At 42.6% G+C, this 25,428-nt stretch overlaps 1 protein-coding gene across 1 annotated transcript in view; it reads right to left on the bottom strand.

Annotated features, from left to right (window-relative positions):
• ENOX1 (ecto-NOX disulfide-thiol exchanger 1) overlaps positions 1-25,428 on the bottom strand; it is a 449,429-nt gene that overhangs the window by 190,405 nt on the left and 233,596 nt on the right. The window contains exon 3 of the mRNA XM_087938075.1: positions 18,744-18,844. The gene's annotated coding sequence lies outside the window, so the exon portion shown is untranslated. The remainder of the gene's footprint in view (positions 1-18,743; positions 18,845-25,428) is intronic.

A 25,428-nucleotide genomic window follows, 5' to 3' on the forward strand; every position in this document is an offset into this window, starting at 1 on the left:
TGTCTGTCCAATCTCTTCTTAAAAACTTCCAGTGTTGGAGCATTCATGACTTCTTAAGATGTTCTATTTCCCCAGAACCCTCCTGGCTTTTTTCTTCTTCTTCCTCTCTCGAATCTTGAGTTTCTTCATCTCTTTCGGGTCAAGTCCTTTTGCCGAAGCTTTTAAAGATTTCCAAAGTGGCTTTTTCCCTGCCTCCGTTGTCCCAAGGGGATCACTCAGGATATGTGCCCTAATTCTGACATTTCCATTTCCAAATTCTTAGGAAAGTTTTTTTTTTTTTGTCTTCTTCTCCAGGACAAAGAATGTGGACTTTTTTTTTTTTATCTTAGCCCTTGTGTTCTCTTTGAAAAAACACAGACAAACTCCTATTTTGAAATAAAAGACAGAGCATGGCAGGCGGATAAATCATTTTTGTCACTGTTGTGGTAGCATAAAAATTGTAAAATTAACCATGATTGTTCCTATCAAATTAAATGACTGGACCAATCTATAATTTAAAAATTACTTCCCTGGCTGAAAAGACTATAATCACACTACAGGGAGCAAGTTAAATCGTATTTTTAAAGCACGCCGTGCCTTAACTGCCACACCAGTTAGAAAATATCAAGTCTCTTTCCTAACAATACTTGACCTTGAAGAAATATGTTTGATTAGCTCAGATTTGTAACTAAAGGCTGGGTTTGGGGACTGTTTGAATGAAGAGCATTTAAGCAGCTTGCAGCACAGGGTCATCATGGAAAAGAGAGAGAGGAAAAACATTCAGACCACAATGGTCCTAGTTAGTAATTGGATAAGACACCACCAGGAAATCTCAGTGCTATGAGTAAGGTAAAGGTTCATACATGCTAGTCGTTTCCGGCTCTAGGGGGTGGTGCTCATCTCCGTTACAAAGCCGAAGCGCCAACGCTGTCCGAAGACGTCTCCGTGGTCATGTGGCCGGCAGGATTAAATGCTAAAGGTGCACGAAACACTGTTTCCTTCCCACCAAAGTGGTCCCTATTTTTCTACTTGCATTTCTTACGTGCTTTTGAACTGCTAGGTTGGCAGAGGCTGAGTCAAAGTAACGGGAGCTCACTCGGTTATGCAGCACTGGGGATTCGAACCGCCGACCTTCCGGATCGATAAGCTCAGTGTCTTAGCCACTGAGCCACCGCGTCCCTGCTATGGGTAGACTGGGAAATTTTTTTTTTTAAAAAAGCTAACAAACCAGGTTTCTACTATAGTCAAAAAACTTGCCTGGGATATCCAGACATTAATCTTAACTCAAGGGAAGTTTTATTTAATCATTCAGCGCACACCACTGAATTTCTCCCACTTTCTAAATTTATAGAACTTCCTGGCTCTTTTGCAAGGCAGAGCAAATAATAAGCCATACTTTAATAAAAAGATATGCCACAGCTGCTTCTGGTTATGTCATTACACGACACCTGCTGCGCTTTTGGTATATAGTAAACATAATAGAAGTCCTACTTCCCGAATAAAAATAAAACATTAAAAAGAAGAAGGTCCTACTTTCTTTGCATCCCTGTGAATTATTGCTGCTTCTGAAGTCCTGTTATCTGCTTTATGTTGTCAATACTAGGAGGGGGATCAGGAGAGGGAGGAGTGGGGGAGGACAAGTTGAAAAAGAAGGAGGTGGAGAGGAAGAAGAGGGAGAGAGAGGAGGGAAGGAGAAGGGAAGGAGAAGGAGAAGGAGAGGAGAAGAAGAAGAAGAAGAAGAAGAAGAAGAAGAAGAAGAGAAGAAGAAGAAGAAGAAGAAGAAGAAGAAGAAGAAGAAGAAGAAGAAGAAGGGGAGGAGGAGGAGGAGGAGGAGGAGGAGGAGAGGAGGAGGAGGAGGAGGAGGAGGGGAAGAGCAGGAGGAGATGAAGAAGAGGAGGAGGAAGGAGGAAGAAGGAAGAAGAGGAGAAGGAAGAAGGAAGGAAGAAGACGAGGAGGAAGAAGAGGAAGGAGAAGGAGGAAAAGAGGAGGAGGAAGGAGGAAGGAGGAAGAAGAGGAGGAGGAAGAGGGGAAGGAGAAGGAGAAGAGGAAGAGGAGGAGAGGAGGAGGACATGATGTTGAAGAAGGAGGAGGAGGAGGAGGGAGGAGGAGGAGGAGGAGAAGAAGAAGAGGAAAAAGAAGAGAAGAAGAAGAAGAAGAAGAAGAAGAAGAAGAAGAAAGAAGAAGAAGAAGAAGAAGAAGAAGAAGAAGAAGAAGAAGAAGAAGAAGAGAGAGGAGGAGGAGGAGGAAAGGAGGAGGAGGAGGAGGAGGAGGAGGAGGAGGAGAAGAAGAAGAAGAAGAAGAAATAAAACAAGAAAGGAGTCAGAAAAACCGAGACAAAATGGGCAATGAAATATACGTTTTTGAAGCATTCTACCGTTTCCAACTGGTCTGCACATCGTGTTAACTCCTGGTCTCCAAGCAGCTTTGCCTATAGTAATGAACCCTCTCCTTCTCCACCCCTTATTTCAGCAAACAAACTGCCGTTTGTTGAAGCTTCTGCAGATCTCCCGAGTCCCACCAGCCCAGCCAGGTTTACAAGACTCCAGAGATACATATATTTTTTTCGGTTATTGCTCTCCAGATCATCATTTGTTGGTTCTGTTTCTTTGAAAAGGTGACAGTTAGCCAGTTTTGAAAGGTAAACCTCACAATGTCTGGGGAAATCGTTTTGGACAGGAGCTGCTTTCTCCATCCTTCCCAAAAACGGCTGTTTGTGCAGATAAGAAATATGAATGAAATTGGAAGACAGCTTGATTTCTGCAGTAGAGCCTGGCTTATTTATGGAAAAGGGGAAGAAGAAAAGAATGGGAAAGAATTGATGGGAGAAGTAATAAAGACAGACAGTTGGTTTGAAACTGAATCAGCCCTTGTGTATGTAAATCTTCCCATCCTTTTTTCCACAAACGCCTATTTTTTTTGAGAATATAGGAAAAATGGTTCCCGGGCAGACGTGGGATTCAGCTGGTTTTGACCGGTTCTAAAGAACCGGTAGTGGAAATGTTGAGTAGTTCAGAGAACCGGCCAATCCCACCTCTGACTGGCCCTGCCAATCCCATCTATTCTCTGCCTCCCATTGGCTGATTGGCAGGGTCTCCTTTGGTTGCCCTGCACAGGAGAACGGAGCTGGAAAGCAGGTTAGTGGGGTGGAGAGGGAATAGAGATTTTACACCAAATATCAAATTGAATTTAAACCAGGATTCTTCTTGTTATGAATAATTACAGGCCAATGTCCCAAAAAGATTAAGTATATGCAGTAATATTGCGTGTTTTGACAGCAGCCAGAATCGCTTTTGCACAAGTATGGAAAGGCGCTAATATCCCATCAGAAGACTTAATTATACAAAAAATATTGGAATGTGCAGAAATGGATGAGCTCAAACTGGAAATAAAGAAGATTCTGAATATTATGCAGCAAGGGATAAATGGCACGAGTGGGTTAAAAAACAGACTAAAGATGAGAAAGGATGGATTACTGTAAATAAAATAAGAGATTTTAAGAGATTGTTTGTAGAGACATGTATATAATATGACATATAAGATATATGTATTTGTGGATGAAAAATCATTGTTATGAATATAAACGTGATTTGTATTTTTGAAAATTACAATAAAAACCAATTTTTAAAAATCTAACCGTTGAGGAATCTCAGCTGTTGCTGCTAGCGTGACGTTAGGCTTGTACACACGGCAGGTCTGAAAGGAAAACAAGGAGGTTGGTTGTCCGTATTCTTATCCCAGAAGACACTGTGGTGAATTCTGCGTTGTTGCTGAGAAATTGGTGTGGCTCAGTTCCATGAAGTTACCCAGGATGGTGCTGAACTCAGAGGAGTCATTATCTTTAGGTTTGCCTCAGAGTAAACCTCTGTTTGTGTTACTCAGTCTTCTGTCCCCAAGATGCTTTTTCAAAAGGCGACTGGACTTTGTCTTGCTTTGAAGACATTTCACTTTCTCATCCAAGAAGCTTCTTCAACCCGGACTATATCACGGAATAACAGTTAGAAGGGACCTTGTAGGTCATCTAGTCCAACCCCTTGCCCAAGAAGAAGAGCCTACATCATTTCTGACAGGTGGCAGTCCAGTCTCTTCTTGAAAGCGTCCAGTGAGGAATCTCCCACAACGTCTGAAGGCAACTTCTATTCCATTGGTGGATTGTTATTGTCAGAAAAGTTTCTCCTTATTTCCGGGTTGAATCTCTCCTAGTTCAGTTTTCATCCATTGTTCCTTGCCTGGCTTTCGGGTGCTTTGGAAAATAGCTTGACCCCCCTTCCTCCTCTCTGCGGCAGCCCCTCCTCAAATATTGGAAGACTGCTATCGTGTCTCCCCCGGTCCTTCATTTCATTAAACTGGACATACACAATTCCTGCAACTGTTCTTCATATGTTTAGCCTCCAGTCCCCTAATCATCTTGGTTGCTCTTCTCTGAACTCAAAGTCTTTTTTATAGTCTGGTGACCAAAACTGCATGCAATATTCTAGGTGTGGTCTTATGGAGGCTTTACCTAGTGACATCCCTCTGTTAATGCGATTTAGGAGGGTGGAGAATGGAAGGATTTATATTCCTTGCAGTGCCCTCCTTTCTCCTGTTTACAATCTAGTCCTTTCTGCAGTTCCGTCTTCCTCCTCAGACTGAGACTCTGACAAGGGCACGACAATCTCCATTCCCTCCCCACTCCAGGGGAAGGATACTGCAAAATCCCCATTCCCTCCCCACCCCATTCACCTGCTTTCCAGCTCCTTTCTCCTGTGTAGGGAAACCAAAGCAGACCCAGCCGATCAGCTGGGACTCAGGAGGCAGGGAACAGATGGGGGAGGGGCCAGTCAGAGGTGGGATTTGCTGGTCCTCCAAACTATTCAAAATTTCTGCTCCTGGTTCTCCAGAACCGGTCAGAACCGCCTGAATACCACCTCTGAGTTAGACCCTTTGTGGGAACGTAATCATTCCAGTCTGATTCCTCTCTTAACTCCGCCTTTAGGCAATGCCTGTCCTTCTCCCACATCTTCTCATGGCCTCATATTTTCAAGCACAAAGAACAATTCTTCCTGGGATTCGTCTCTGGCTGGGCAAATTTCACCTGAAGGATATGGCGGATCGCCAAGGAATGATAAGTAAGCTTGTAATTTTACATCCTGTTGGTTTTCAAAGATTGTGGAAGAATTTTCTGTAAGATATTGTTGCCTAAGCTGAAAAGAAAAAAATGAAGCATCTCACACAATCAGAAGATAGGAGATCCCATTACAAGTTTATCAAATAAACACACTCTTAAGTCCACCATGGAAATAGTCTGGGAAGAAGAGACGCAAAAGTTACACAGCAATAAGAACACACAACTTTATAGGAAGCAAAAGTTAGAAGGAAAGACAAGAGGTTGAAAGATGGTATTAATAAGTGTGTTTAAATAATAGGAAGACTGGTAATTGAATGGCGTATTGTGACTTTGAACAACTAAAGAGGTGTCATGCCCCTGCAGGAGTCTGAATCAGAGGAGGAAGACTGATAGGGAGTGTGAGTGTGGCTCCATTGGCTGTGGAGGAAACAGGGGAAGGGCAAAGTCTGGCTGGGCAGAGCAGGGGAGAGGGAGAACAAGGGAGAGAGAGTTCAGAGGAAGACCCAGGCCCACCCCTATTCATCCAAGGTCACGCAGGGAGGAACGGAGAAGAGAGCAACGTGGGTTGCATGCTTACAGGGGAGGAAAGGGCCCTGATTCCCTCCATTAACCACACCTGGGAAGAGAGTTTAAAAGAGATGCATGGTGTCTGTTGGGAGCAAACGTTAGTTTATCTTGCGTTGACTTTGGTTATCTGTGTTTCTGGCATCTTCCCAATCGTGTTGAGATATTGCCGTTCCTTCACGTCTCAAATTCTTGCTCCTGCCCTGCCGGGTTAATTACCTCATTTTTCCTTGTTTGGGCTTATAGTTACAGTTTGTGTTGACCATGTTTTGGACTTGATTCTCTGCAGCCAAAGGCTGTTCCTGGGAGAGTTTTTCTCTAGCCAGAAGGTAACCAGGACATTGGGGGCAAAGTTGGAGCTAATAAAGGGACTCCTATCTGATTATCTGACTGGGTTGCCAGGCCCCCAGTCATAACAAGAATGAAGGACTATATCTTAATATAAACATGTGTATTAATACTAGGATTAGTAATGGTGACCTGATTAGAAGCTAGAATAAAGGTAGAAATAAGAGTGGGAATATTAGCAGATATAATTTTTATATAACAGAATATAAGTAATAATTTGATGGAAAAGATCAGAGGTGGAAAGAGGGTATTGCTATGTGTGCTTATCACGTCATTGGTATTAAAATGGAACACTGAAATATTGAATAAGTACTCAAAAACACCCATGTACGATAATACTAGAATTATATAAGTTTGATCAATATAACAACTATTACGATTATCGTTATTGATGCTCGTATCAAAATGAATTATACCCAGGGGCCACACTGTTCATGTATTTGATATCAATGTACACCAATGTACACCTAAAAAAATAAAAATCTCACACAATTTTTTTTTAAAAAAGTCAACATTTGTAAAGGAGAGGTGGAGGGTTACCAATTTGCCCCTCCCCAATTCTCTAATGCAGTGATCATTGACCAGTGGGCCGGGGACCACTGGTGGTCCATGAGGAAATTTTGGTGGTCCGCAGAGAAATGTCCCCCCCGCCAAGCAATTAATCCAGGCTACTCAGGAACACAAAGCTGAGCTGCCCACTTGGCCCACAGGAACACAAGGCTTGTGTCGCTTGCACTGTGAACAACACGAGGTAGTGAGGGGAGGGAGAAAGGGTGGAGGAGGGGAACTTGCCCCCCCTTACCCCCCACACCTGGAGTGGCCACCGGGCTGCTTCTTTCCGCTTCTTTCTTTTTCTGCTTTTGGCTGCATGCAAGGAAAACAGCAAAAGTCTTTCTTTCTCTCCTCCAAACTCTGCCAGAAATGAGTCTTTGGGACCCTGCAAGGCCTCCTGCTCCAAGAAGCTGTGTCGGCAAAGACTCATTTCTGATGGAATTTGGGGGAGAGAGGTAAAGACTTCTGCTGATTCTGCTGCTTTCCTTGCATGAAGCCAAAAGTCTCTCCTCTCTCTCCCACGCACCCGAAAACGGAGCTGGAGACGGTATCCTGCCATCCCAAATAAAGAACGATCCATCGGTAGGAAAACAGGGTGGGGGAATTTTCCTGCCGACTTTTTGGGGGGGATTTTCCCAGGGTCTCTGATCTGCAGGATTTAAAATGATGAGTTTGGTGGTCCCTGAGGTCCAAAAGCTTGGCGACCCCTGCTCTAACGTAATCCTTAATTCTGTATTTCTCAACTTTTAAGATGTGTGTTGACTTCAGCTTCCTAGAATTCCCCAGCCAGTTTGCTGAGATGGAAAAACACAGACTTAATTCTTGGCATTAAAGAAAGCCTGCATGAATTTTGCTTCTTTGATCGTACTTGACAGCTGCCAAATATAAGGGCCTTGCAGGTTGATGGATTTCTGATGTGAGTTGTTCTCCTTGGCTATTTTCTTTGGGTAGGAGGCATCCCAACGTCTGATAAACTCTTTGCCATCAATCAAGCTAACTCCCTGCAGCTTTCCTGCCTGCGTTGTATTTCTTTAGGGATATATTATATACTTTATTTTTATTTTTTTAATTTCTGCCTTGGCTGAGAAATAACTCTTAAATAGAGGCGCTTTCTGAATACTTTATATTATCTGATATCCGAATGCTGTAGAAAACAGAACACACACACAAAAAAGAGACAAATTGGTTTAGTGTTTAAGGAGCCAGGCTAAAATAAACCAGGCGACTGGGAATTCTAGTTCTGTGTTAAGATACAAAGGCAGGGGAATAACTTTGGGCCAGTCAGTCTCTCTCAGCCCTAGAAAGAAGCTGCCAGTTTCTGAATAATCTTGCCAGGAAAACTGCTCCAGGCAGCTGCCAGAAGTCAAGATTAATTCGAAGGCACCCCTAAAAAAAAAAAAAAGAAAGAAGGTTTTAAAACCCAAACTGTGCCAGCCTGTCCTACAGCGTTAAGTGAATGAACTTGAGCAAGAAGAAACCTTCAGGGTAAGAAGAAAAAAAAACTGAAATGGAGAAAATGAGTTCTCGCAATTCTTTATGGCGCCTGCATTTAAGCGAAAGGTGGATTGCTCTAAGTGGAACTAGTGGGATTATGGAGAATATCGAAATTATAATGGAAGGTTGTACTGCCGTTTAATTCGGCTTCCCTATTTATGCCCACTAACTGGGAGTTTCTTTGTAAAAGGAAAAAAGCTGGTCTCTCTCTCTCTCTCTTTTTTTTTTAAATGCATGTACAACGCATTAAAAAGTGCAGAAGTTTTGGCTGTGCGGTTGCAAATCCCACCTTGGCTCTTTTGACCTCCCTGTAGATGCCACTCTGGCTCCTCCTCCTCCCCTTTCCTTCCTTTGTTCCTTCCATCCCTCCTCCTGTTTCTCCTTCTCCTTTCTTTCCTCCTCCTCCTCCTTCCTTCCTTCCTTCTCTCCTCCTCCTCCTCCCCGCATAAGGCCACTGAGCCAAACCCACACTGCAGCCTTCTATCTCTTTATTCACAAAGACCATTCAAGCATATTTGCAAACTTCGACGCAACCTGAACATGGCAGAAGAAAGGAAGCATCAGAATAAAAATTCAGCCTCGCTTGGGAGGCGTTTCCTGTAGGAAATAGTGTTTATTCGGTCCATGACTAGAACACATTTCTTCCTTAATAGTGGACTCTCTTCATAATACATTGCCAAATAATCACATACGTGGTCCAGACATCAAATGACGGAGTGGATGAAGGAACAAGCAAAACCCACACCAACGAAGCACATCATCTTCAGCAATCTCCAAACACTTTAATTAAACGGTGAAGGGAAGAATCTGCTCAACCTTTTCATTTCATGTGATTTATTTGGTGGCTTTCGATTTATATGGCTGCCCAACTTAACCTTTTGACTTCCCATGATTATGTCACCAACAAATTACAAATTGGCAGCTAGGGTAAAACAAAACCATCCTATGTAGCACCAATGTTTTATAGCATTGTTTGTTTCGTTCAAGATTGGAGAGATTTATAAACCTTGAAGGAGGGGAGAGAGAATAGGTTGGGATCCTATTCTTTCTATCTTCTTCTTTCTATCTATCTCTTTTTCTATCTATCTATCATCTATCTATCTATCTATCCATCCTTCCTATCTATCTATCTATCTATCTATCTATCTATCTATCTATCTATCTATCTATCTCTCTCTATCTATCTATCTATCTATCTATCTATCTATCTATCTATCTATCATCAATCTTATCTTATCTTATCTTATCTTATCTTATCTTATCTTATCTTATCTTATCTTATCTTATCTATCTAATTATCTATCTCTATCTATCTATCTATCTATCTATCTATCTATCTATCTATCTATCATCAATCTTATCTATTATCTAATCTATCTATCTATCTATCTAATTATCTATCTATCTATCTATCTATCTATCTATCTATCATCTATCATCTATCTATCTATCTATCTATCTATCTATCTATCTATCTATCTATCTATCATCTGTATCCATCCATCATCCATCCTTCCATCTCTATATCTACCTACCTACCTACCTGTGTGTGTGTCTGTCTGTCTGTCTGTCTATTTATCTCTCTCTCTCTGTCTCTCTTATCTATCTATCTATCTATCTATCTATCTATCTATCTATCTATCTATCTATCTATCTATCTATCTATCTATCTATCATGTGTCTAACTTTCTATACATCAATCTCTGCAAGACCTTCTTTAACTCTAAAACTAGGACACGTATAAGTCTAAAATCAGAGCAGTGTTTTCATATGTTAAGGTTCTTTCATAACTGGAATATTCACACACATCAGCTTATTATTATAATTTTTTGAATAGCAGAGTTGGAAGGGACCTGGAAGGTCTTCTAGTCCAACCCCCTTGCTTGAGCAGGAAACCCTATATCATATCAGACAAAGGGTTGTCCAATCTCTTCTTCAAAGCCTCCAGTCATGGAAGCACCCACAACTTCTGGTGGCAAGTTGTTTCACTGATGAATTGTTCTCACTGTGGGGACAATTTTTCCTTAATTCCAGGTTGCTTCTCTCCTGGATTCGTTTCCATCCATTGTTTCTTGCCTGGCCTTCAGGTGCCTCGGAGAATAGCTTGACCCCTTTCTCCTCCTCTCTGTGGCAGCCCCTCAAATATTGGAAGACTGTTATCCTGTCTCCCCTGATCCTTCTTTTCTCTAGACTGGCCGTAGCCAATTCCTGCAAATATTATTCGCATGTTTCCTAGAGCAACATAACCTGCTCTATGCTGATTGTGTTGAGTGAAATCTAGAATTTTTTGGGGGGGCGGCAATATTCTTTCTGGGTTTTCAAAACTGTTCTCCTTTCTGATCAACTAATGACGGAGGAGGGAACAGCCACACACGGTGGAATGCAGCACAATTAGCCACGCTGCAGGCTAGCATTCAAAACCATTTTGCTGTTCTCTTGAGTTTCCTTTATCAGTAGTTTGAACGAACGGGATGTGTGTGAAAAGTTGTTTTGTACCGAATGTCAGCCAAATCCCCAGAAGCCGTGCATGCATACAACTGGATGGAGAGCCTTTTACTTTCTCCCATTGTAAGTTAGCGCGGAATTGCAACATCACGTATCCGCGGCCCAACCCTGAGCAGCTGACTAATATGTTGCATTGTGAAGAACATGACCTGATCCCAAGAAAATTTGAAAAGCCAAGGGAAATTCCTTGGCAGAATAAAGAGTACCATTATCCACTCGCGTTTCCCCTCAGAAAAGGAGAAGGGATGTACGGCTAGATGAGACGGAGCAACTCCAAAGCAATGGTACCCGAATATTTCATGCTTCACAGTTCTTCCTGCATGAAAAGAGCCAGAGATAGCACCTGTGGGAATAACAATGTTATTTACCAGCAAGAAGAAGTCGAAGAAAGACTGTTTGGCTCTCTCATCCAAGAAGCTTCTTCAGGTCTGACTGAATTGTGTAGGATGGAAGGGTTGATATTCCTTGCAGAGAGCTGGTCCTTTGCAGCCTTTTTAGAGGGTCGTTGAGGCCACTTGGAGGTTTATCTGTGTCCTCAGGGTCACCTGAGTGGTGCAAATGGGTGTGGAGCCTTCTTGGAACTGCTGAAAGGACTGAGTTGTAGACAGGGGGTAAGTGGTGTCATATCCCACCGCCTCTGTTGAGGGAGGGCCATTCGATTTTGAAATAGATGGTGTCAACTAAAAAAATATTTCTTTGGTCTTTTAGTTGCCAGCAGAAAAGGAGTGGGGGAAAGCAGTGCATTCCTCAAATGCTTCAGTTAATTGCTCGGCAGCCGAAGCTGTTGGCACGCAAGATTATTACTGGAGAGCATGATTGATGACTCTTGGCTATGGATGTGTCCCATTGGAGAATATACATCCAGGCAGTGGGGGGAAGAGCAGGGTCAAGGGGGAAAGGAATGATGTATCTTCGTGTCGGCTTCAACCAGCTAATACCAACATGGCCACTCCTAATAAACCTTTTTTTTTTTTTATTCTGAGACATGTGGCTAGAGATTTATAGTTTGAATGGGGGTGGATTTGTCAGAGCCCTGACAGATGGCTTCTTTGACCTCTATTTCAAGCCAGGACCTCTATTTCAAGGTCCTCTCTATCCATAATGTGTAGTTTGCTGTCTTCAAAAGAGTGTCTTTTGTCTTTCAAATATATGAATCTAGTCCTGATGGGTTTGTTCTCCTAGGTTAAGCCACGGCTTTGTGAAATGGTTTTGTTTCCCCACTGTACAGAACTGCACATGTCTCACTGTATTGTACTGTACATGCCATGTTGCTCCATTGGTGCCTGGGTGCTTTATCCTGGGGTGGACAAGCTTCTACTTTAGTGCACTGGTTAGGAACATTGGCTAGAAAGAGGGGTCAAACAGGCAGGGGTGGTATTCAGCAGGTTCTGGCCAGTTCTGGAGAACCGGTAGCGGAAATTTTGAGTAGTTTGGAGAACCAGCATATACTACCTCTGGCTGGCCCTGCCCCCATCTGTTCTCGGCCTCCTGAGTCCCAGCTGATTGGCTGGGTCTCCTTTGGTTGCCCTGCACAGGAGAACGGAGCTGGAAAGCAGGTTAGTGGGGTGGGGGTGGGGGAGTGGGGACTCTGCAGTAACCTTCCCCCAGGAGTGAGGAGGGAATGGAGATTTTACAGTATCCTATTGAGAGTTTGGCAGTGATAATTCAGTGCCAGAAAAATAAACACAGATGACTGATGCTTCATTTAACATCTTTATAAACATAAGTAGATTTTGCAAACCAGTTGTAGATTTCTCCAACATGGAGCAAACTCAAACAGAAACATGTTGCAAGTTCAGAGCAGAGCTCCAGTTTTGAGCAAGCAAGCTAGTTAGTCTCATCTTCAATAGACAGACTCAGAGCTTCAACCATAGCTGCAGAGTTGCAGAGCTTAACATAGAGCCACGCCTAGACTACTTTTAGTTTCAGTTTCCAGCCTAGGCTACTTCTAGTTTCAGTTTCCAAACAGCCCTCATTGGCTGACTTAGTTGCGATGCCTATTCATTGGCTGACCTTGTTACCAAGCTCTATTCCAGTTCACGAATATATTCTGACATATCCTTCCCCTGCCACGCCCACCAAGCTACCCCCACCAAGCCACACGGATAGAACCGATAGTAAAAAGAAATTGAATCCCACCACTGGAAGGAAGGAAGAAAAAGAGGGAGGGATGGAAAGAAGGAAGGAAGGATTGGGGGGAGGGAGAAAAAGAAGGAAGGTTTGGAGGGAGGGAGGGAGGGAGGGAGGGAGGAGAGGGAAGGAGGAAGAAAAAGAGGAAGGGAGAGAAAGAAGGAAGGAAGGATTGGTGGGGAAGGAGGGAAGGAAGGAAGGTTGCCCTGCAAAGGAGAATGGAGCTGGAAAGCAGGTTAGTAGGGTGGGGAGGGAATGGGGATTTTGCAGTATCCTTCCCCCAGGAGTGGGATGGAAATGGGGATTTTACAGTATCCTTCCCCAGCCATGCCCCAAAAAGCCACGCCCACAGAACCGGTGGTAAAAATTGTTGAGTCTCACCAAAAAGGCCCTCTGTGTTAAGATTGGACAGCCGTCGCTCAACGGAAGGGGAGGAATGTAACACCATCTATCTCCTGTCTTTTCAGCAGTTCCAGGAAGGTTCTACACCCATTTGCTCTATTCAGGTGGCCTGATAGACGTCCAAGTGGCCTCAAAGACTCTCAGAAAGAGTACTAATGACCAGAGGACTGCAAAGAATAAAATTCCTTCCATTCTCCACCATTCAGTCAGAACTGAAGAAGCTTCTTGGGTGAGAAGCAAAACGTCTTCAAAGAAAAACAAAGAAAGTCCAGTTGCCTTTTGAAAAAGGAGCTTTGGGACAACCACGACCAGGACGACTGAGAATTTCCAGGAACGTTTGCAATCATTGTATTTCCTAGGGTTGCTGCATCTAGGCTGCAAATATTCAAGCAATCTTTAGATATGCAGGAATATCGTTTTCTGCATTCTTTTTTTTTTTTTCCCTGCCATCTGCCATCTGTCTGAATGTTCGCATCCCAGAAATGACAGCCCCAACATATCTTGCAAAGGGGAGGAAAAGAAAGGAAGAGTCCATCTTTTAGCACAACTGAAAATGTAGAAAAACCACACACCGTAACTACGGAACATGCCAGCTGGTCAACACTTCAACAAAAATTTATTCCATAAAAAAATAAATGGGATGATTAAAATACACTTTCAAATGCAAAGAGGAGCTGCTGAATAATAAGACTCATTCTCTGAGATGGATCACAGTCCCTGCGACAGATTCTAACCAGAAGGCATCAAAATTACTATCCCTATTTAGGTATATTGTCCCAGACTGGGTGGAACCTGGCCCAATAGCAATAACTGGGAGAGGAATCTGGGATCCTGGATCTTCATCGACAGATTTTCAACTTTATTATTCCCTTCTGTTTAGTTTTATTTAACGTCTGATTCTTGTGGAACTAGAAATTTTCTGGGTGGGAGGAAATGTCATATTTTGGCGTTTTTAAAGGGTGTGCAACCCCTTTGAAACCTTGAGAAGGCTTAGAGTTTAAGTGAAGTAAACAGGAATCTGTTTCCAGCCCTGAACTTTGCTAAATACGCTGGGTCATTTCTTAAATATGGATTCTGTCAATTTATGAAAAAGCTTGGCTCCATCAAGCTTGGAGAACTGCAAAGGGAGCAGAGGAGAAGTACAAATTAAAACAAAAACAGAAATATATGAACTTCAGTGAGAATAATAGGGGATACGTAGCTGAGTAGTACTAACTGTGAGAGGGATCTTGGGATCCTACTGGACAATCACTTAAATATGAGCCAACAGTGTGCGGCGGCAGCCAAAAAAAGCCAACACAAACCTAGGTTGCATTAACAGACGGATAGAATCAAGATCCCGTGAAGTATTAATACTATTTTATAAAGCCTTAGTAAGACACACGCTTGGAATACTGCATCCAGTTTTGATCATCATATTATGAAAAAGATGTTGAGACTCTGGAAAGTGCACAAAAGAGCAAAAAAGATGATTAGGGGACTAGAGGATAAAACATATAAAGAAGGGTTGCAGGAATTTGGTTATGTCTAGTCTGATGAAAAGAAGGACCAGGGGTGACATGATAGCAGTCTTCCAATATCTGAGGGGCTGCCCCGAAGAAGAGGGAGTCAAGCTATTCTCCAAGGCTCCAGAAGGCAGGAGAAGAAGCAACGGATGGAAACTAATCAAGGAGAGAAGCAACCTAGAACTAAGGAGAAATTTCCTGGCAGTGAGATAGAATAGAATAGAATAGAATAGAATAGAATAGAATAGAATAGAATAGAATAGAATGGAATGGAATGGAATGGAATGGAATGGAATGGAATGGAATGGAATGGAATGGAATGGAATAGAATAGAATGGAATGGAATGGAATGGAATGGAATGGAATGGAATGGAATGGAATGGAATGGAACGGAACGGAACGGAGTGGAGTGGAGTGGAATGGAATGGAATGGAATAGAAATTGGAATAAAGAATGGAATGAAGAATAGAATAGAATAGAATAGAATAGAATAGAATAGAATAGAATAGAATAGAATATTGGAATGAAGAATAGAATAGAATATTGGAATGAAGAATAGAATAGAACAGAACAGAACAGAACAGAACAGAACAGAACAGAATAGAATAGAATAGAATAGAATAGAATAGAATAGAAATTGGAATGAAGAATGGAATGGAATGGAATGGAATGGAATGGAATGGAATGGAATGGAATAGAATAGAATAGAATAGAATAGAATAGAATAGAATAGAATAGAATAGAATAGAATAGAATAGAATAGAATAGAATTCTTTTATTGGCCAAGTGTGATTGGACATACAAGGAATTTGTCTTTGGTGCAAATGCTCTCAGTGTCCATAGAAGAAAAGATGCATTCGTCAAGAGTCAAGATATACAAAAAGATCCCAAAATTAATGTTACAAACAAAAGTTTGGTCATGAAACCAAGCCAGACATTCCAGAAAATGAAATTAAGTGCTTCCTTGAAAATATTTCCAGCAACAAAGCTTCAGGTATTGTTTTACAAGGTAGAAGGATGTTTATTTAAACAAATTACAAGCAAACTTACAAAAGGCTACACATTAGTAGAACAATAGGTGTATTTCCATCATTCCTCACTTAGCTGTCATTGCTGCTACACAGAATTTGGACACAGACAGAATGAAAGAGACCAGGAGATAAGAAAAAGTAGATTAAAACATGAATAAAGCCATTGTTTTCCAAAGAGCTGATGAAATATTTCTTAGCATCTCTTGTAAAGGCAGAAAATAGGGTTAACGGCCCACAGCGAAGCTTCAGGCATTCATGAAATACCAGCAAACATGTTTAAGTTTTACAGGATAATAGAGTTCAAGGGCCACCCATGGTTTATAAGTAGATATGGAAAGAAAAAAGAACAGTGGCGAAGGGAGTGGAAAAAAATAGTTGCAAAAGTTGGACCTTAAGAAAGCGAGAAGGGAAGAAAATGGATGTGTTTAAGCTGTGGAGACCAACACACAAGTCCTGGAGGGCGTGCAACACGGGCCGTGTCAAAGGAAGGCAAAATCGTGAAACTATCTCAAATACTTTGGCCATATTATGTGGGTGAATAGCCATAGCAATAGCATTTAGACTTATATACTGCTTCACTGTGCTTTCCAGCCCTCTCTAAGCGGTTTACAGAGAGTCGGCCTCTGGCCCCCAACAATCTGGGTCCTCATTTTACCCACCTCAGAAAGATGGAAGGCTGAGTAAACTTTGAGCCAGTCAGGATCGAACTCCTGGCAGTGGGCAGAGTCTGCCTGCAATACTGCATTTCAATCACTGTGCACGAAGGGAGGGAGAGAGGGAGGGAGAGGGAGAGACAAAGAAAGGAAGGAAAGAAGGAAAGAGAGGGAGAGAAAGAAGGAAAGGAAGGAAGGAGAGGGGCGAAGGAAGGAAGGAAGGAAGGAAGGAAGGAAGGAAGGAAGGAAGGAAGGAAGGAAGGAGAGGGAGAGACAAAAAACGGAAGGAAGGAGAGAAAGGGAGAGAAAGAAGGAAAGGAAGGAGGGAGGGAGGGAGGGAGGGAGGAAGGAAGGAAGGAAGGAAGGAAGGAAGGAAGGAAGGAAGGAAGGAAGGAAGGAAGGAAGGAAGGAAGGAAGGAAGGAGAAGGAGAGACAAAAAACAGAAGGAAGGAAGAAAGGAAGGAGAGAAAGGGAGAGAAAGAAGGAAAGGAAGGAGGGAGAAAGGAAGGAAGGAAGGAAGGAAGGAAGGAAGGAAGGAAGGAAGGAAGGAAGGAAGGAAGGAAGGAAGGAAGGAAGGAAGAGGAGGGAGAGAGGGAAGAAAGAAGGAAAATAGCAATAGCCCTTAGACTTATATACCGCTTCACAGTGCTTCACAGCCCTCTCTAAGCAGTTTATAGAGTCAGCCTCTGGCCCTCAACAATCTGGGTCCTCATTTTACCCACCTCAGAAAGATGGAAGGCTGAGTAAACCTTGAGCCAGTCAGGATCGAACTCCTGGCAGTGGGCAGAGTTAGTCTTCAATCCTGCATTCTAACCATGGCACCACCAATTCACTGGAGAAAGCAATTGTGTTGGGAAGAGTTTTAGTGGTAGAAGGAAATCAGGTTGCCAAAGAACATGGCGGATGGACACCATCAAAGACTGGCCCCAGCCAGACCATGGAAAAACTCACAGGAGTAGCACAGAAGATCAGAAGATACGGAGAGACCCGGCCTATAAAACCATCAAGAGTCAGACATGAGTGAATGGATAACTTCTTCTTGTTCCTCTTCCAAAACCAGGATTAGTTCAACTTCCAGTGAAAATTGAAGAAGGAATAGAACTAATAATATACAAACTTCGTTGTCCTCGGTTTGAAACTTCACAGAGATAGCAATCGTAATCATGAAAGAAGAGTCATGTGAGAAAGACTCTTCACTATTCATGTCTGTTTGTTTATTCGGGTCAGAAGCATCACAATTAAAATAAGGCCTACTATGTGACAGAAACTATAAAATACAAGATTAAAATATGTACAAATTAAACACATCTTGCCCAGAAATCAGCAACATTAATTGTGTTCCATCACGTTGCCATGAAGTCCTCAAGAGTATACTGATCTGGACACAAAGAACAACTATACATAGATGTTGTTGTGTGCAGTTCACCACAACTGCACAGGTCACTGGAGAGCCCCATTCATTCAGTGTGTCTCTGGATTTTGTTGTACTATTCATGTATAGAGACATCATACCGACAACAACATTGTGGATTGTCAAGACAGATAACAGATAACACATAATCAGAGTTGGAAGGGACATTGTAGGTCATCTACTCCAACCCCTCACCCAAGCCGGAGACCCTGCACCATTTCTGACAGATGGGAGTCCAGCCTCTTGTTGAAAGCCTCCAGGGATGAAGCTCCCACAACTTCCAAAGACAACTTCTGTTCCATGGGTTGATTGCTCTCACTGTCAGAAAGTTTCTCCTTATTTCCAGGTTGAATCTCTCCTTGTTCAGTTTCCATCCAATGTTCCTAGTCTGGCCTACTGGCCTACAAGACTATATTGACTACTCAGATGTTGGATCTTCGAAAAAGTTGACTGCCTCTAAATTGTAGTGATGGATACAATGAATATTTTGGACTTCGTGAAGACATAATGACCCACTCCCTGATGAAATAAATCTTTCTTGGATACTCACTGGAAGGATTCATAATTAAGGTAAATCTTACATATTTTGGACATAAAAGGTAAAGGGAAGAATTAAAGGTAATTTAAGAAAGATTGTAAGAACATGTCAAGATGCCATCAATGATATTCTGAGCAGGAACTTATAAGAATTCAGAAAAGTGGTTCTATATCTAGTTCTGGACAATCTTTATCAGGTCATGAAGACTTAGAAGTAACTGAACAACTAAATAACAACCACAGCTCTGAATCATCTAGATACTGTCAGTATAGCAAAAAATAATAATAATGGAGAAACTACCCAACTATTTATGCATTACATTGTTGGTCTATTTTATTGTGAAGCTGCAAAATCTCTTCTTATCCTCAAAACTATTTTTAGTTCAGAATGTATTATACATTAGCATAGCCCTCCTCATTAAGAAAATATATTGTTCCTGGTACACAAAACTACACTGTGTATTCAGTGCGAAAAGCACACAGGGGCCTTAATAGGTTCCTGTCAAGATAAAATTGTAAAATATTTACCTTTTCTCCTATTTTCTGTTTTTCGTGGGATTCCAACAAAGCAGGTACATTTAATAAGCAAGAGCTGCCTTATTGTGTAGTTTTCTCCTTGCTTGCAGTTCCTGCATTGCGAAAGGAAGAAAAGGTTAGGGAGTCACATCTATTACCCACACAATGAGCTGTATACAACAAGGAACTTTATTTCCCACTGAATTAAAAGAAGAGAAACTTTATCAGGATGTTTAGTAAAATCCAAAATAAAAGACCATCAGCTCTCTGGGATTGGAAACTTTATCATGTTAGATGGGTCAGATGGAACACTGGAAACGATAGGGATTATATATATTTTTTTTTATACCTTCCTTTCTTCATTTTCATTTTTTTATTCAGTGTTCTGATCCAGGCTTCCTGAGACCGTAATTAATCACACGCTTAGTCCAAAGAACTCTTGTTTTATTTCAACGGCTGGGAATTATGTTCATTCCCAGCCTGTAAGGAGTCTCAAACAGTTCCTCGAGATAAGCACCCACCTTTCTCTCCTTTGAATGGCTGCCAACAACTAAAGTGCCAAATGAACAGTAAAAAGCCAAACGGAGTACAAAGTCCACACAGAGCAAGGTTTAATCCGAACAGAGCGAATGACTTTGCTTCCTGCAAAGGTTTCTCTACCTTTGTTCCTCCTTTATGTCTTATGGGAGGAGCCAATCACCTCCAAGCCTTACTCCTGAGTCACCCCTTTTGTCTTAACAGTTCTTCCTTCTGGCAGCTCTGTGCAAGCGCGCACTGGGAACAGGCTCCCCCTGTTCCTCTGCTTCGCTGCTGCCAGATTCTGGAGGCTCTGGAGTCAGCACATAACTCCCAGATGTCCCTGGCCCCATCTCTGTGTAGGACCCCTTGTCCAAGTTCTCCCCAGACTCCAGGACTGCCCCATGTTCCTCTCAACAGATTTATAGCTAAGAATCTTATTTTTCCCCCATTTTTATTTTTTTTACTACACAGACACCCATCAAAAAAAAACACAAAATCTCCAAGTGTTTTCCGACTTGGCATTCTCCTTCTAAGACTCCATAGTAAGTTTCTGATTGTAAGAAGATTGCAAGACACTGCAACCGTCATAACTACGAGTCAGTTGCCAAGTGTCTGAATTTTGATCACATTATCATGGGGAATACTGCAACGGTCATAAGTGAGAAAAATGGCCAGAGGTTACATTGTTCACTGCAGGAAGCAAAGAAGTTTTTGCACTCAAGCCTTGTGGACGTTTGCAATATCTCTTTGTGTTTGAACTATTTCTTGGCAACTTTATCTAGTGTTCTTGGCAGCCTTGCACAACCCTGGCAAGGCTTGTTCTTATCAGAGGCAATTAGTTTGAAACAGCCTTTTAACCGGGAAGGAACAGAATTCGTAAAGAATCATTGAAAGGTTTTGCTGTTACCTCCATTTCGTGTTTGTTTCCTTGGAACCAGGTTTGGGGCAGAACATCAAGAAAATATTTCTTGCAGGCATACAAATTTTACTGCCACTGATTGGACTGTCATTGGTCAGAAATGGTGCATAGGGTGCATCCTGCTTGGGCAGGGGGTTGGACTAGATGACCTACAAGGTCCCTTCCAACCCTGTTAAGCTGTTACACGGAGATCCAATAGAGCCTTTTTGATCTTGCTAGGGGAACGGAGCCCGCCAGGAAGACCACTCAATGCTCTCTATATTTGTTGTGATGTTTTTATAGATTAAAACGTTGCATAACAAGGTAATCTCTTCCGAGACGGAATTCACAAGGCATCTCCTTCAATTATTTCCTTTGAGATGGACGGAGGGGACCATCAGGCATCTGACAAGCTGGATGGATTAATGCGTGCTTCAATCTTTTTTTTTTTTACAACCTTGGCAGCCAAGAAAGGGCTTCGAAGTTTTGCATAAATGCTTCCAGACAACTGCTTTTCTTTCTTGCAAAAAAAGCCGCTTGTCAAAAACTTTTAACCTCCTCAGCAAAGGCTGCTTCTTAAAAGCATGTCGAAGGAAATCTTTTTTTAAAAAAATAAAATAAAATAAATAACAGATAACGTGTACTGTTCTCCCCCCAAAATAAGACCTACCCTGAAAATAAACCCTAGCATGTTGCCATACTTTGTGGTGGCCACACTGGTGGACCCCTTATGCCTGCGCGTAAGATAAGCCCTACCCCCCCCCCAAAAAAATAAGCCCTACATAAAAGCCTGTGCAGTCGGCCAGTTGCCCATTCTATCTGGTTGCTCGCGGCACCATGACCACAGGGTGAGGCGGGAGAGTGGTGGGGCTGCCCCACACTGGCTTACCTCAGGGTCTCCGTAGCCAAGCCATCCATGCCCCGACACCTGCCTAATGTCGGCAGCACCAGCAGTCATAAGCAGCAGGAGCCCATGTTGGCACCAGAGGGTGGTCAACTACTGGTTCAGCCCGGTTTGGCCAAACTGGTAGCTCCAACAATCATCTGAGGAGCGAACTGGTTTGCTCCGAGGATCGGCTGCTGGGCCCTCCCACACACCCTGGCTCTGTGCTGACCTTCACTTCCTACTTTTCAACCTCAGCTGCCTCGCGCAGCAATCATCTGTTGAAGACACAGGGAGGGTGCAGGATGGCAGGAGGAGGTTAGTAGCAAACCCCTCTGTGTGCGTGCAAAGTACATCCACAAAGCCACGCCCACAGAACCAGGGGTAAAGAAATTTGAAACTCATCACTGGTTGGCGATGGCCCACTTCTGCTTGCTCACGGAGGAGGCTGAGTGGTGTGGAGGGGAGGCAGGCATTGGGGCATGGACGGGCTGGCTGTGGAGGCCCTGAGGTAAGCCAGTGTGGGGCACGTGGGGCAGCTCCACTGCCATACTTTGTGGTGGCCACACTGGTGGACCCCATGGCCTCCTGTCCCACAGCGCGGAAGCAGATGAAGTTGGCTTCCCATACATGGGGAAAAAAAATAAGACCCCCTGAAAATAAGCCCTATTGCTTGTTTTGGGGGGCCCCAAAAATAAGACCCAGTGTTATTTTTTAGGGGAAACAGGTAGTTGTTTTCACAGCAATCTATCTTCCGTGAAGTGGAAGCAATAATCTAATAATAATAATAATAATAATAATAATAATAATAATAATAATGAGGAGGAGGAGGAGGAGGAGGAGGAGGAGGAGGAGGAGGAGGAGGAGGAGAAGAAGAAGAAGAAGAAGAAGAAGAAGAAGAAGAAGAAGAAGAAGAAGAAGAAGAAGAAGAAGAAGAAGAAGAAGAAAGTGGTAATAATAAGAAACCCAGCATAGTTATCTCATTTGCTGTGTCACTGTCATTTTTTGTGTATATTATTATTATTATTATTATTATTATTATTATTATTATTATTATTATTATTATTATTATTATTATTATTATTATTATTATTCCTATCTGATGTTATTTACCTGCAGATCAAAACCAACGGAATCCCTGTGAGGAATTAATTCCTACTTTGCTAATCCTGAAATAGTAAGTTCAACATATCCCAATTGTACAGTATTTGGTGGAAACGCCCATGGCAACGTTGAGAAGGTGGAGAGAAACCTAAAAGTGGCCTTTTAAAGTACTGCTTGACGTACAACAATTCATTTAGTGATGGTACAAAGTTACAACAGCACTCCCCAAAATGACTTATGGCCATGTTTCGCACTTACAACCGTTGTGGTGTCCTTGCAGTCACGTGATCAAAATTCAGAGGCTTGGCAACTGGCATGTACTTATGACGGTTGCAGTATCCCGGGGTCACGTGATCCCCTTTTGAGATCTTCTGGCATGCCAAGTCCATGGGGAAGCCAGATTCGTTTGACAACTGTATTATTAATTTAATAATTGCAGTGGTTTCCTTAACAACTGTGGTTTAAAAAAGGACATATATCTCATTTAACAAATGCCTCACTTAGCAACAGAAATGTTGGGCTCAATTGCAGTTGTAAGCTAAGGACTACCTTTAATTGGACTCTATCTCCCATCAACCCCAGCCAGCATCTTCAAGCAACTGGGTTTTGTAGTTCTGTTGGGCCACCGATGTCCTAAGCTTAAATTTAAGATCCTTTATATTATATATCGTGAAATAATTATATTCACCTTTCCCAAAATTACAGAAACTAATTTAAAACAATATGGCAGAGTTAACTAAAGTGTGAATAATCATTCACTTCTACGGTTATTAATGTCAAGGATTTTTCCCCAAAAAAACTGCCGTGAAATTCAGCATATTATCTCAAATGAGAGATGCTCCTGTAAAGACAGAGACAATGTGCTATATGAGATGATTCTCGTTATTTCCGTTTCCCTCACCTCAGGGTATGTTTACAAAAGTGGCCGCAGGATGCGGCAGTTGTGGGGGAGTGTGTTTGTGTTATTATACACAGGCTGCTGTGTGGGCATGTGTTGGCTTGCTAGCCAATTTATTTGGATGAATGAGCAACACAGACAACATTGGTTTTGTCTGCTTTTTGGCTTGGTCCCCCCAAAAGGCAAAATCAGAATGGAGAGAGGGAGAAAGAGAGAGAGATGATATATAGATAGATGTGAGAGAGAGAGAAGACAGAGAAAAATGAGAGAGAGGAAGAGAGAGAGACGAGAGAAATGAGAGAGAGAGATGAGAGTTGAATGAGAGAGAGAGAGATGAGAGATGAGAGAGAGGAAGAGAGAGAGAGAGAGAGAGATGAGAGAGTTGAGTGAGAGATAGATGAAATGTAGATCGATGTGAGAGAGAGAGGAAGAGAGAGAGAGAGAGATGAGAGAGTTGAGTGAGAGAGAGATGAAATGTAGATATATGTGAGAGAGATGTGTGTGAGAGAGAGGAAGAGATGAGAGAGAGGAAGAGAGAGATGAGAAAGAGAGATGGGAGAGTTGAGTGAGAGAGAGAGAGAGAGAGGGAGAGAGGAATGAGTGAGAGAGATAAAAATGAGAGAGACAGAGATAGATAGATATATAGATAGAGATAGGTAGGCGACATATATATCACTCACATTGAGGCACGCATCTCCTCGCCTGGCCTCTCATGACTGTGGGGATGCTGTAACAGTCGTAAGTGTGAAAAATGGCCATAAGTCACTTTTTTCAGTGCCATTGTAACTTTGAATGGTCACTCCACACAAGCAAAGTATCAGCAAAGGAGGGGGAAAAAAAACTCCAGATAAGTTCCAGAGACAGGAAGTCTAGTCCTGCCAAGAATGTAATAAGGGTTAACGGAGAGGCAGTTTCTATCAGCAACACCAGAATGTTTCCTTCCTGCCTTCCTTACAGGATTAGCCCTGTAATTTCTTCTAACAACCGGTTCTCCAAACTGCTTAGAATGTTAACAACCGGTTCTAGCGAATAGGTGTGAACCTGTAGAATCCCACCGCCGCTCTGGAGGCTTTCCTTGAGCCTCCAGGAGGATGAAAATGGCCTCCCGGGTCTCTGGAGGCTCTCTGGAAGCCAGGAACAGGCCCATTTCCGGCCTTCCTGAACTTTTGGAAGGCTCATTTTTTGCTCTCCCCGAGCCTCCACGCACACCTTGCCCTTACCTGCATCCAAAACCGGCTGCATGGGGACGGGGCAGGGTGGGGCCAACCAGGAGTGGGATTTGGGCGTTCTCCAAAATGCACAGAATCTTAACTAGGGGGCTCTCTCTGCGAGCCCCCAGCAGCCCACCTCTGTGTACGTGTATTTCTAACCGCAGCCTCGGGAAGCCAAGGCAAGAAGATACACCTTGGTTCATTTCCCCTGCCTCCGTATATTTTCTGTCATTTATTATGCACTTTTCAGCCAGTTAGCTGTCTAAGAGCTCAGACTATGAAAAAAAATCAATCAAATGCCAACACTACAATGAGCTATTATCAAGGCAGCCGAAAACAGAATAAAAACTGCCTTTGCTGGAGAGAAGCCTCACACGCCGAAAAATCAAGGGGTCTCGTTTTTCTCCCATTAGGAAAGAAGGAAAAATAACCCCATCTGTCAGAAATGGTACATAGGGACTCCTGCTTGAGCAGGGGGCTGGACTGGATGACCTACAGGGTCCCTTCCCACTTTCTTCTATTTTATTCCACCTTTTTCTCCACCCCTGGATTGCCTTTCAAAGCCACGAGAGCACCACTCATGCAGAAATGAGGATGATAGATCTGGGATCAATGGATCATGGGATCATCAAATCCCCTAGCGTCGCTAATTGGTAGCTCTCTACCTGCGTGATTTTGGTTTTCTCAATGAAGACCTACAACTGTCTCTCTTAAGTTTCATTCGGCTGCTCTGAATCATTTGTTTCAATCTGGTCAACGTTCGCTGTACTATGTTATCCAAGTCCTTAACTAGGGAGTCATTGAACAATATTGAACTATTGAGATCTCGAACCCACATAATTCAGGTAATGAGGAATGATTGATTGATTGATTGACATTGACTTGATTGAAATTTCTACATCAGGGATCTTGGAGTCCTTGTGGACAACCAATTAAATATGAGCCAATAGCCAATTAAATATGAGCCAATATGCGTGTGTGGCAGAAGCCAAAACAAGCCAATGCAATCCTAAACTGCATTAACAGAGGGATACAATCAAGATCAAGGGAGATACTAATACCACTCTATGAAGCCTTAGTAAGGCCACACCTAGAGTCCTGCATCCAGTTTTGGTCACCACACTATAAAAAAGAGGTTGAAACTCTGGAAAAAGTGCAGAGAAGAGCAACCAGGATGATTAGGC

Source organism: Pseudonaja textilis, chromosome 8 (genome assembly GCF_049901715.1).
Source record: "Pseudonaja textilis isolate UNSWEBS1 chromosome 8, rPseTex1.2, whole genome shotgun sequence".
Taxonomy (NCBI): domain Eukaryota; kingdom Metazoa; phylum Chordata; class Lepidosauria; order Squamata; family Elapidae; genus Pseudonaja; species Pseudonaja textilis.